At 32.2% G+C, this 11,099-nt stretch overlaps 1 pseudogene; it reads left to right on the top strand.

The window, feature by feature from the left end:
* Positions 1–327: 327 nt before the first annotated feature.
* On the top strand, positions 328–9,461 carry LOC107785549 (BTB/POZ and TAZ domain-containing protein 1-like; annotated as a pseudogene).
* The last annotated feature ends 1,638 nt before the right edge of the window (positions 9,462–11,099 follow it).

Below are 11,099 nucleotides of genomic sequence, written 5' to 3'. Positions count from 1 at the left end.
AATATAATTTGAAATATATAAATAAAAAAGATTAGAAAAGTTAAATTACCTTGTAATTACCACCAATTCACCTCCCACTTGAGAATTGAAGAGTGTAATTACACCCTTTTAATTGCACCTAATTTGCTAACCAAATAATTACTTGGCTAAATAAATATGTTAAATTGTGTAATTATACTTGATTACATCCAAATTCTATTGTAAGTGCCTTTTCAAACATGCTCTTAAGGATGACAAGTTGGCTAAAGACTCTCAATTATCGTGGTGACTGATGTACATAGTATTTCTACTAAAACTAATAAGTAAAACTCTATAGTTAGGTGGACGATGTATGACATTAGAGGCATTAGTCCAGCTTTCTGCATGCATAAAATTCTCATGGAGTTAATCATACTTGACGCATTAACTAGTGCCATGAGTGGCTCTAGGGTAATGCCACTAAAGTTTCTGCTTTAGGCCCCAAGAATAAAATGCCCCCAAAAACTTTTTCTATTAGTTTTAATTATTTTTAACATTAACATTTTGTTTCAATACACTACATTGGTTCTAGTTATCAAATATTTTGTTAGTAGATATGAATATTTGAATAGTTTAACTCAAAATTTTAAAATATTAGACAATATTATATTGTGGAATACTTTAAAAAAAAAACTTAAAACCTTGAAAGAAAATTTGTTAAGACCATACATTTTCTTGATTATCTAAATTAATCGTGTCTATTTGTCCATGTTAGAGTTGCATGGTATCAGCAAATCCTTGAATTGGTAACTGTTGTACAATGTATGTGCAAATCTATCTATATATAATAGGAGAGGCAAAATAAGGATAAAATGACAAGTGTCAAAACCAAAATGCTACGAGTGTCAAATTTTAGGACAAACCTCCTACAAATTTGGAGATTGAAAAAATAATTTAAAATAGAAAACAAGTTCAGAAATTTAGACTTTCCTATTCATTTAACATCAAGATTGAATCTCACGTTTTATTGTTAGTTTTTTAAATTAATTATCCTAAACTTAAATTAAAAAGTCATTTGGTCAACATTTCCTATATAGTAGCATTAGATAACCAAGAAAATTTACTTTTTTTTTTTTTATCCTTAGGGGGTCTTTTCTTGATTGGAACAGTGTTGTCTGAGACGGTAGATGATGCCATGGGTGCTTTGAAATATGTTACCAAATATGCATAATATGATTTGGATATCTAATAAATACGTAACCATATAACTACTGTATCAATTTAATTTGATGATTTGGATAGCATGTCGTGGTTAGAAGAGAACTTGGAGCAAAAAAACAAGTAAATTAAGGTTGGATATTGTTGATTTGTGCCGGCAAGAATATTCACTAATTTAGCAAATTTCTTATGACTTTCATTTATCAAATCCCTTTTTTCCCTTACTTATCTTCTTCTTTTTGTTTGGTCGTGATTATAAGAAAGTGAAGAGTATCCAAATATGGAATTGCAAATTATGTTTTACTATTGAAGTCTTCATCTTTTTTATCTCTTTCTGTTTTTTTCTTTTTCTTTTTTTTTGTAACTGTTCCTTCTCTTTTTACATTCTTCTTTTGTGTTTTCCTCTATTTCTTCTTCTTTGTTTCTTTATGTAGAGCAAAATACTGGAGAAAACTATTCTAATTTTATACACATAAAATATTTTTAAAGGCAAAATAAATTTTTTAATATTTACAGTGCTGCCTATAAAAGGTAAAATTTCAACTTAATATTCTAGATGATCATTGAGCAGTTGTGGTAGGTGTTTCATTTTTTTCCATATTTAAGTTTTCTAAGGATTTGTTTTCCATAGGAGGGAAGGAAGCTAATGGAAGGCTTGAAAACTATATGTTTTCTTTGTAGATTAACTTGCTCATCTAACGGGACATTTAATTTTATGTACATTGATCTTTCTTTTGGCATTTACAATTTTGCCGCTCGAACATTTCAAGGACAAAGTATGTTTCTTCAAAGGATATCTTATGGGCATTTTGTAATTTTGTGTGCCGAGTTTTTCGATACACGTGAAGGACTTTTGCAATGAAGATGTTATATTAATTGTTACAAGTGATATTGATGAACTACAAATCGGAGTAACAGAGTGACTACAAAATAATAGAATGAAATACTTTATTTTCTCTCCTACAAATATATTATTTATGGTGAAAATTGAATTTTATTGTAACAAAAGAAAGAAAGAAAAGAAAAAGAGAAAAAAAATATGGGTAAATATTATAAACATATGCTATTTTGATAGTATATATATATATATATATATATATATATATATATATATATATATATATATATATATATATGAAATCAAATAGCATACAATTGATGTAAATTTGAATTTGAATAACAAAAGAAATTTTTGAATTTAAATAAAAAGATAAATTATTTGCAATAGATATGAAAGTGTTTCGCTTCAATTTCAAATAATAACTACTTCTAGCAGATTGGATTAGACTGAAGTCTTCTTCTAATCTATATTTGATTGTATCATTTGTATTATGCATAATAAAACTTATAAATGCTAATTCATTCGAGGATATGTTTTTATTTTTAAATTCAAATTCCAATAAATAATCTATATCTTCTATAGCTAAACATTTGTTTCATGGCTTGATCAGTCACTATAAGGTGTTTTTATGCAAATTACACATAATACAAAAAGTATCAATTATAAAAATATAAGTGTCAAGGATATTGTATCTTATATCATGCTTGGGTATGAGTTGTGGAGAAAGAGTTGGGGTGCCGATTCAAGTGGTAGGTCCATTAAGTACTATAAGGTTTTATACCAAACATTTCATCTAACCATCAAACTTGGCTTTCTACTAATTATTCTCTTTACTGCTTTGATAGGGGTTGGGAAAGTATTTCGAAGGAAGGAAAAGAGTATTTTCAAGATCTTCAAAAACACAAGAAAGATTGTCTGGGCAGGTAACTAAGATAGTGAATCTATAGAACTTGCTTTCAGTCAGAAAAAGATAAAAGCAAGAAAGAATTGGCTTAGACAGCTTGAGGATGGAACTAATAATACTTTTATTATAGCTAGATTAGCATACATTCAAAATTTCCTAATTTAACTCATCATTCTCTATTTTTCTGCAGCATGGCACCTATCTAGACCATAAAGAAAAGTACATCTCATACATTGAACTTTTTAACAAAGAACTTATTATGTTTTCAATTGCTAGCCTTCACAGTTCTATTCCATCCGAGAATCAGAATATGGTCAATCATCTAAGATTGTAATTTTTTTATAATTGCTTTCCTCGCTAGCTGTTTTCTATGGATACATGTGTTTTCTTATGATTTGAATGTATGAATATTCAGTCATTTATATGTTCATAAAATAATAGCATTTACATGCTCCTTTAGGTCTACTGTATTTCTCAAGTAATATTACTTATAAGAAATTATATTTAATATTCTCCCGTACAGATACTAATAAGTAATAACAAGGGGAGACACGTCAGTCCAATGCCAACTACTTTAGGAGAAGGATTAAGATGACAGGTCAGCTTGTTGGTCTTACATGTTGTTGACGTGGTGGTTTTGTCCGTAACTAAGATGGACCCAGAAATAAAAATCCGAGAATGGTGGAACCAAGTATCAACCAACCACGATTCAATAAAAAACCACAAATAAATAAAAAAAATGTTTTCCTATTTCTTTTATGACACCTTTTTAATTTTCAGACATTTATAGATCTTAAAAAAAGACATTACAGATATTCAACACACTTCCTCTAATAGTAATATTCTATATAATTTTCACAATTTCTTAAATTCAAATCCACTTAAATGTTTAGCTTTTAATTTTGATGTGATATTTAATTCTTTATATTAAATCGACTCTTTTAGTGGCGGATTTAAAGCCAAATTTATGGGACACGTGAACTCATAGTCTCTCCCCCACACTAGGTATTTTATGTATATATTTTCTAGAATTAATCTAATAAATTATTTGTTGGCACCCATGCTCCAAAAAGCTAAATGGTGCACTTGGTTGAATGTTGAGTTATTTACCTCGAAGAATGGGGATTAATTCTCACTTAATACTTTCTTTTTTCTCATTTCTTTTGTAGTGCACCCATATTATAAAAATTCTAGACCCGCCTATGCTCAAATTGGAAGTCAAATTAACTTTTTCAGCATGTAATTATTTTTATGAAGTTTTATTAGAAAAAATTTGGACTTATATTGATTTTTGTGTAATTGCTAAATGTACACGTCTTATTTTAAGAAAAATAAGAAATTAATTTCAAAATTTAAATAATTTGGCCCTGATATTTCATACTCATTTAACTTGAAAAGAAAAAAAAGGAGTATGAAAATTTGATAAGTTTCTCAAGTGGAATGGTAAGAAGTAAGCACAATATTTTCGCATAAATTAAGACAAATAATTTTATATTTGTTGGGTTAATAAAGTGAGAAGAGAGTCATAAAATCTAAGCAAAAAACACTAATGGATGTTTTTCTATACGGCTGACAAAGTTACCCATCTGTGCATGTGCACAAGCAGGCCTGAATCACTGTGGATTAAACTAATCCACGCTTAATATTTGCAGGACACACACAAAACAAATAATAATAATATGGCAGGGGCTATGTTTAAATATCATGCTTTATGTAAATTTATTATTTTGTGGTTCCAAGTTGTTTCTTCCATGCTATGTTGACGAGGAAGTCCTATGAGTTTTTGGTCGGCAGCAGCTCACGTTGCTTATAAATAAAAATCCAAGCACACATAAACACTCTCTGAAATCTCAATTCACTCTGTCTTACGCAGAAATTGATCAAAAACCAAACTCAACTCCAACAACTCTGTCATCGGTGAAAATGGCCGATGTCAAGATCATCACCTCCGCATACCGGCACATTACACCGTTCTGGTAATGCTGACCATAGCTTTTGTTTGTGTAAAATTCACAACTCTCTCCACGTTAGATTTACATAGTTTAACTTGGCATGAACTTTAAGAAAAAAGGGAATGCTTCTTGGCTAACATGAAAAAGACCATCTACTTCCATGTCAAAACTGGGCGTGGGTCCTAGTAATAGATATTAATCATGCATATTTCTTTAATACTCTGTCCAGCACCGACTACACCGCGTCTTCCGGTGTTATTGGAGTGTACTACAAACATTTAACAAAGGATTTTCATCCTATACACTAGTAACTAGTAATTGAAAGATTTTTGGTATTATCATAGTAACATATTACTGAGATGTACTTACAGTCGATAATTACTTATTGTTGTCTTTTAAGTAAATGTAAAGGTTTCCGTCAGTATGCGTATAATATTTTCTATTAAACACACACAAATAAAAATATATGGATGTCTAAAGTGACCATGTTATCATTGTGTTCAGGTGCACTGAGGAGCAGATGGAGAAACATGGGATTCATCTGCTATCACTTGCTCAATGTGTACTTTGTGTGATCGCCTAATTTTTGATTCTATTTAAATTTTTTATCATTTTTTTAGTATGTAAATATTTGCTAAGTTTAATCTTGATATTTTAGTCTTTATTTCACTTTTTAGTAGGTTTATTTCATAAAATTAAAAACTACAAAAAGAGTTACATTTTTTTAGAGTGTTAGTTTTATTTTCATTTACAAAAAAAGAAAGAGTTTTCAAAAAATATAATTTTATCTAGTTTAATACAATTTTTAAGTTAGAGGCTTTAGTGTAGTAATTTTACCTTGCTTTTATTTACTTATTTAGTAGGAGTAGATTATTTTGCTTATTTATTATCAAAAAAAGAAAATACTTAAAAAAAAAAAAACCAATCACAATTGGCCAACTAGCAAAGATTCCTCTCCATCCAATAACAGATTTTGCAAATGCAGATGGTATTCATTCTCACGAATCCACTCATCAGCACACACATATCCCTTTTCTTGGAAGTCGCGCACAAACACACACAACTCACGCCCACCCGTCTCCTTCCAACTCAATTCCCTCCCTGATCTCTCTTGTAAAACAGAACACACACAAAAGAAAGGGGGGGACACCTGGAAAAAACAGAACACTATAGAGGGAGGAGAAAACGGATCTGGAGAAAACACACAAAAAGAAGAGAAAAACAGGGGGGACGGGGAAGAGCAAGAAAACGCAGCAACAATGCCACAACTTGACAGAGAGCTGGCTAATTTTTAGCTCTTCTTCCTCAGATATTTGTCCTCCAAAACTAGCCACGAAAAGCAGCTTTAAACCAGCCACCATATAGCCCCAAATTCCAGCCTAAAGCATCCCTGAAACACTAGCTGAAAGCAGCCCCAAAACACTCCATAAAACACCTCAAAATCCACCCTAAAATCGCAGCAAAACCAGCTGCGAAAACAGCCAAGAAAAGTAGCGAAAATCAGCTGCAAAACAGGTCCAAAACGCGGCCCCTTTTCCACCTGAAAACACCCCAAAATCCACCCCGATAACCACCCAAAAATCACTGGTAGGTCAGCCACAAAACTTCCGCGAAATAGCAACGAAACAGCCACTAAACTACCAAGTAAACGGCGTTTCCAGCTTGTGCTTCGAGTTCAAAATAATCGTAGTTGGGTTCATCGAGGTTCGAGGTTCCGGCGAGGTCGCCTTTAGAAGTCTCCGGTCGTTGTTCAATTGTTCTGGCCAACATTTCGACTTTGTGCTTGATTCATTAATGCAAAGGTTCATTCTTATCTTATCTCGATATTTTCGATTTTATTTCACGATTGAGGGGCATGGTTTGAATTTGTATAAATGTTTTCTGAATTTGCGATCATTTCCGTCCAATATGACTGTTTGATTGTTGATGATGAACTGATAGATAAGCAAAGATATAAACTAATAATTTGAAAAGGGACAAGAGGATCAAAAGACCATTGTTTGTTCATTTCCTTAATTAGCATTTGGTCTTGTTTCACGTTAGATGACTGTTGATACATTTATGGCTATAACCTGTTTGTTTGGTTAAATTGAAGTAACAGATGTTGTTAATTGGTTTCATTGATTTCTTTTGTTAAAGTTGTAAATAGTGATGAGAGAGGAAGGCTACAATTTGTTTAAGCAAAACGGACCATGCTCAGGTAAAGTGACTTTTGGGTTTGAGAATAGTGGATTTGGCCAAAAGAATCCTGCTAGCAGCCCGTCGCAAATAAAGCTATAATGTAGGCCACCTTTTCCACAACAAATTTTCATAACTCATGACCCACACATTTGAATCTCAAATTAGTTTAGGACAATAATTCAAGAATATTCATAGTTTGCTTGCGCGATTAAATAATAAATCATCGTGACTATGAGTACGATTCCCGTGGCATAGTCACGATACGTAAATCTCAACTCAAGTGCGCGTTTCGCGCGACTTGACCTCAACTTCAAATAATAATAAAAATAAACATATTGTAAATCGCGGGTGCGTTTCACGTGGCGCCATTTTGCAATATGTACAAAAACAACAAGTGCGCGGCATCGCGACTTATTCAAATAAATTTTATAAATACTAAAAGCGGTTAAATAAATAATTAAAAGCGGTTAAAAAGTAAAATGCATATAATTCTTAATATGTAATAATTCAGATAATTAAGCAAAGTATTAATTGTTAAGCGACCGTGCTAAAACCACGGAACTCGGGAGTGCCTTACATCTTCTCCCGAGTTAACAGAATTCCTTACCCGGTCTTCTGTGTTCGCGGACCATAAATAGATTCAATTTTCTTGATTTGAGATTTTAAAATAAACCGGTGACTTGGGACACCATAATAATTATTCCAAGTGGTGACTCTGATTAAATAAATAATTCAATTTCGAATAATGTCACTTTAATTGGAAAACTCCCTTATTCTTCGAAAAAAGGAGGTGTGACACTTGGTACCATAGCTGAAGCAGAGATGCACTAAGGGGATGGCCGAGCGATTGACGATTGAAAATGCATTGGATGTGCTTCAACTTGCGAGACAACTATGTGATGCACCTGATCTGTACCTCAAGTGCATGAAATTTTTGTCAAGCAATTTCAAGAAAGTTGAGGAGACTGAGGGCTGGAAATTCCTTCAAGATCATGATCCTTGTCTTGAGCTTGAAATTCTACAGTTCATGAATGAGGCTGATTCGGTACGTAACTAGTAACTACAAAATCATTGGCATATACCCCTGCATCTAGCTCATTGACAATTGTGATTCCCGAATTTGGACCATGGAATTCTCAATGGAATATTGAAGTTTGTCAATTGATTATGGAACAATAGGAAGAAGCTGTCATGCTATCTTGACATGGCATTTGTTTGCATTTCTTTTATCATTAAGTGATGTGATTAGTGATTTTCATTGGAAATTTATCATTTTAGCGGAAGAAAAGGAGGAGGAGACACAGGCGGGAAAGGAGCTTATATTTACAGCTAAGTGAAGCGATGGTTTGTTTTGGAACGCCGAAGGATGTAGAGGCGCATGGAATTAATCTAGCGATAAGAGGGTTCCATGTAGCAATTTTGATACATGCCGAGGCCTCCAGCTTCTGATCCGACATTTGCTAACTGTAAGACAAGGGGGAATGGAGGTTGTTTGAGATGCTTCTGTTTGTGACCAACCTCAAGATTGTCGAGTTCCTCTTTGCAGGTAACCACTACTAACTAGTTTATAGATCTATTCTTGTACTGACCACTTCGCTGTCATTGACTTGTTCATTTCTTCTTTAGTTCCTCATGCACTTACGCTCTCTAATAGGTGAATAGCAGCTATTTACCTTGACCTCATCAGATATCCGTAATTGGGTCTTCTATTTATGATATAAAGTATTGGTTGACATCATGATTTTGCTCAATGTCGTGAGAAGATGAATCTAACTCCTATGGATTTTTTCTTGTTGAAATGCCTCTATTTATCCTGTTACTATAGAAAATATCTTCAAAGAGTAATGACCTTTTAACACGTGGATTGAATAATGTCGAAAGGGTCACAGAAATATCAGCTTCAAATAACTTTATTTGCCTTCTTTATGAGTAGGGTCTATTTCTTGAACTGATACAATGATCATCCTTTCTTTTGTTATCTAGTTGGTAATCGGTGAATATATTAACAGATCCAGTTTTCCCATTACAGACAATTCGAACTGAAATTGCAACAAAGGGGTGATGATACGCTGTAGAAATCACTTATTAGAAAAGTGGTGTCTGCCAAAGCTATATCATCCTTGTCTCTGCCTAAAAGAAAGAGAGAGGAAGAACCAAGATTGAACTGTCAATAGTTATTTGAACAATTCAGTAAAAAGTTATTTACCTTTAAGGCTTGAGAAGGTATCGGTTAGGCAAATTCAATCTTTGTAAATGAACAATCAATGGTATGGCAGTTATTACTAGAAATTAGATACGTATTTCATAAGTCTTGCTGTAAAAGAATGATACAGGAAATTATATATTGTATACAAAAGAATGTTGTCGATTTGTGGGTTAACCAATTTGTGGCGTTTTAGTGTCTCTATCACAATTAACAGGAAATTATATATTGTATACAAAAGAATGTTGTCGATTTGTGGGTTAACCAATTTGTGGCGTTTTAGTGTCTCTATCACAATTAATTCGTCGAACAAATCAAAAAATTGGGAAGGAAAGAAGACTGCGTGTTGCTATTGCCTGCACCGGGTAATACTCTAGAGGAATTTAGAAGACCAAATATGCGTTGGCTTTGTTCTATATTTCAAATAAGTCTAACCAAATTAACAAAAAAATTAAAAAATCTAGCAGTCGGCAACAAAGTGTGGTCGACTTAAGTTTGTAGATTCCCTTTAATAATTAGGATCATCGAGCTGGCCAAAAAAAATGGAGCGTGGAGAACAAACATGAGTCTAGAGTGGAGATTATTTCCACGTTATATGAATAAGAAGTTTATTCGACGTATAAGAAATTAGAAATGTTAGATGCTTTTTGCTGGTCAAATCTGTCAAACCAATTAGACTAAAGAGGACGGAATCACACAAACCTAAAAGGCTTAGATCAATGCATGTTGGTACGTTAAGTTTCGGCTAATAAAAAAGAAAGCCAACATGTGAAACCATTTTGAATCTGATATACTTCCTTCGTCCATTTTAACAGTGGCTTTAGTTCTTTTCATGTTTATTAAAAAAAATTATATATATATAAGATATAGTTTCCTAAGTTATCCTTATTAAATAATTTTCGAGAATTGAGTAATATTAAGAACAATTACTTCTTTAGTATTAATGATATAGTGAGTCCATTTCTCATAAGGTCATTGAACTAATAAAAATTATTTATAAAAGTCACTTTACTTTGTTTTGTAACCGGAAAAGTCATCATACTTTGCACATTGTAACTCAAAAGTCACTCAACACATTTAGGCCATAATAAATATTATTTTCATATTTTTTTTAACTCAATCATTTAAACAATAAAAAAAATACTTATTTAAACCGTGATTCAACCCGCTCTTTGACCCGACCCATTTTCTCTTATTATTGTTACAAAAAACGTAAATATTACTTTGCTATTAATTATCTTGATTTTCAACATACTAGTTTAAGCAAAGTATTAAATCAGTTCGACTAGAAATGGTCGTCTAGTAACATTATCTTTACTATAAGCAATGCGCGTTCTTGTTCTAAAACATCGAGGGTATTGTCTTTTAATTTACTCTTATATTAATATTTCTTAGTCAAAATTTCAAGCATAAATACTTTTTTCATTTTTCCTTCCTCCTTTATATTTTCTTCCACTTCAACGCTGCTAATTTTCTTATTTCACTTTCAAATTTAACTCCTCTAGTTTGTTAAGATTAATTCCTTATTCTCTATTTAATACGTTGCTTAAACCAGTGTATACATTCAGTATAACTATATTGAGAACCAATATAATACACTACAACAAAGTAATATTTAAGTTTCTTACAACAGAAATAAGAGAAAATGGGTCGGGTCATGGAACAGTCGAGTCATGATTTAAATGGGTTTTTTGATTTTTTAAATGGTTGGGCTGAAAAGAAATATGAAAAATAATGTTTAATAAAGTCCTAAAAATGCTGAGTGACTTTTGAGTTACAATGTGCAAAGTATAATGACTTTTCAGTTACAAAACAAAGTAAAGTGACTTTCATAGACAATTT

Source organism: Nicotiana tabacum, chromosome 22 (assembly GCF_000715075.1).
Source record: "Nicotiana tabacum cultivar K326 chromosome 22, ASM71507v2, whole genome shotgun sequence".
NCBI lineage: Eukaryota > Viridiplantae > Streptophyta > Magnoliopsida > Solanales > Solanaceae > Nicotiana > Nicotiana tabacum.
The sequence above is the reverse complement of the archived record's forward strand: the minus strand, read 5'-3'. Positions and strand labels throughout refer to the sequence as shown.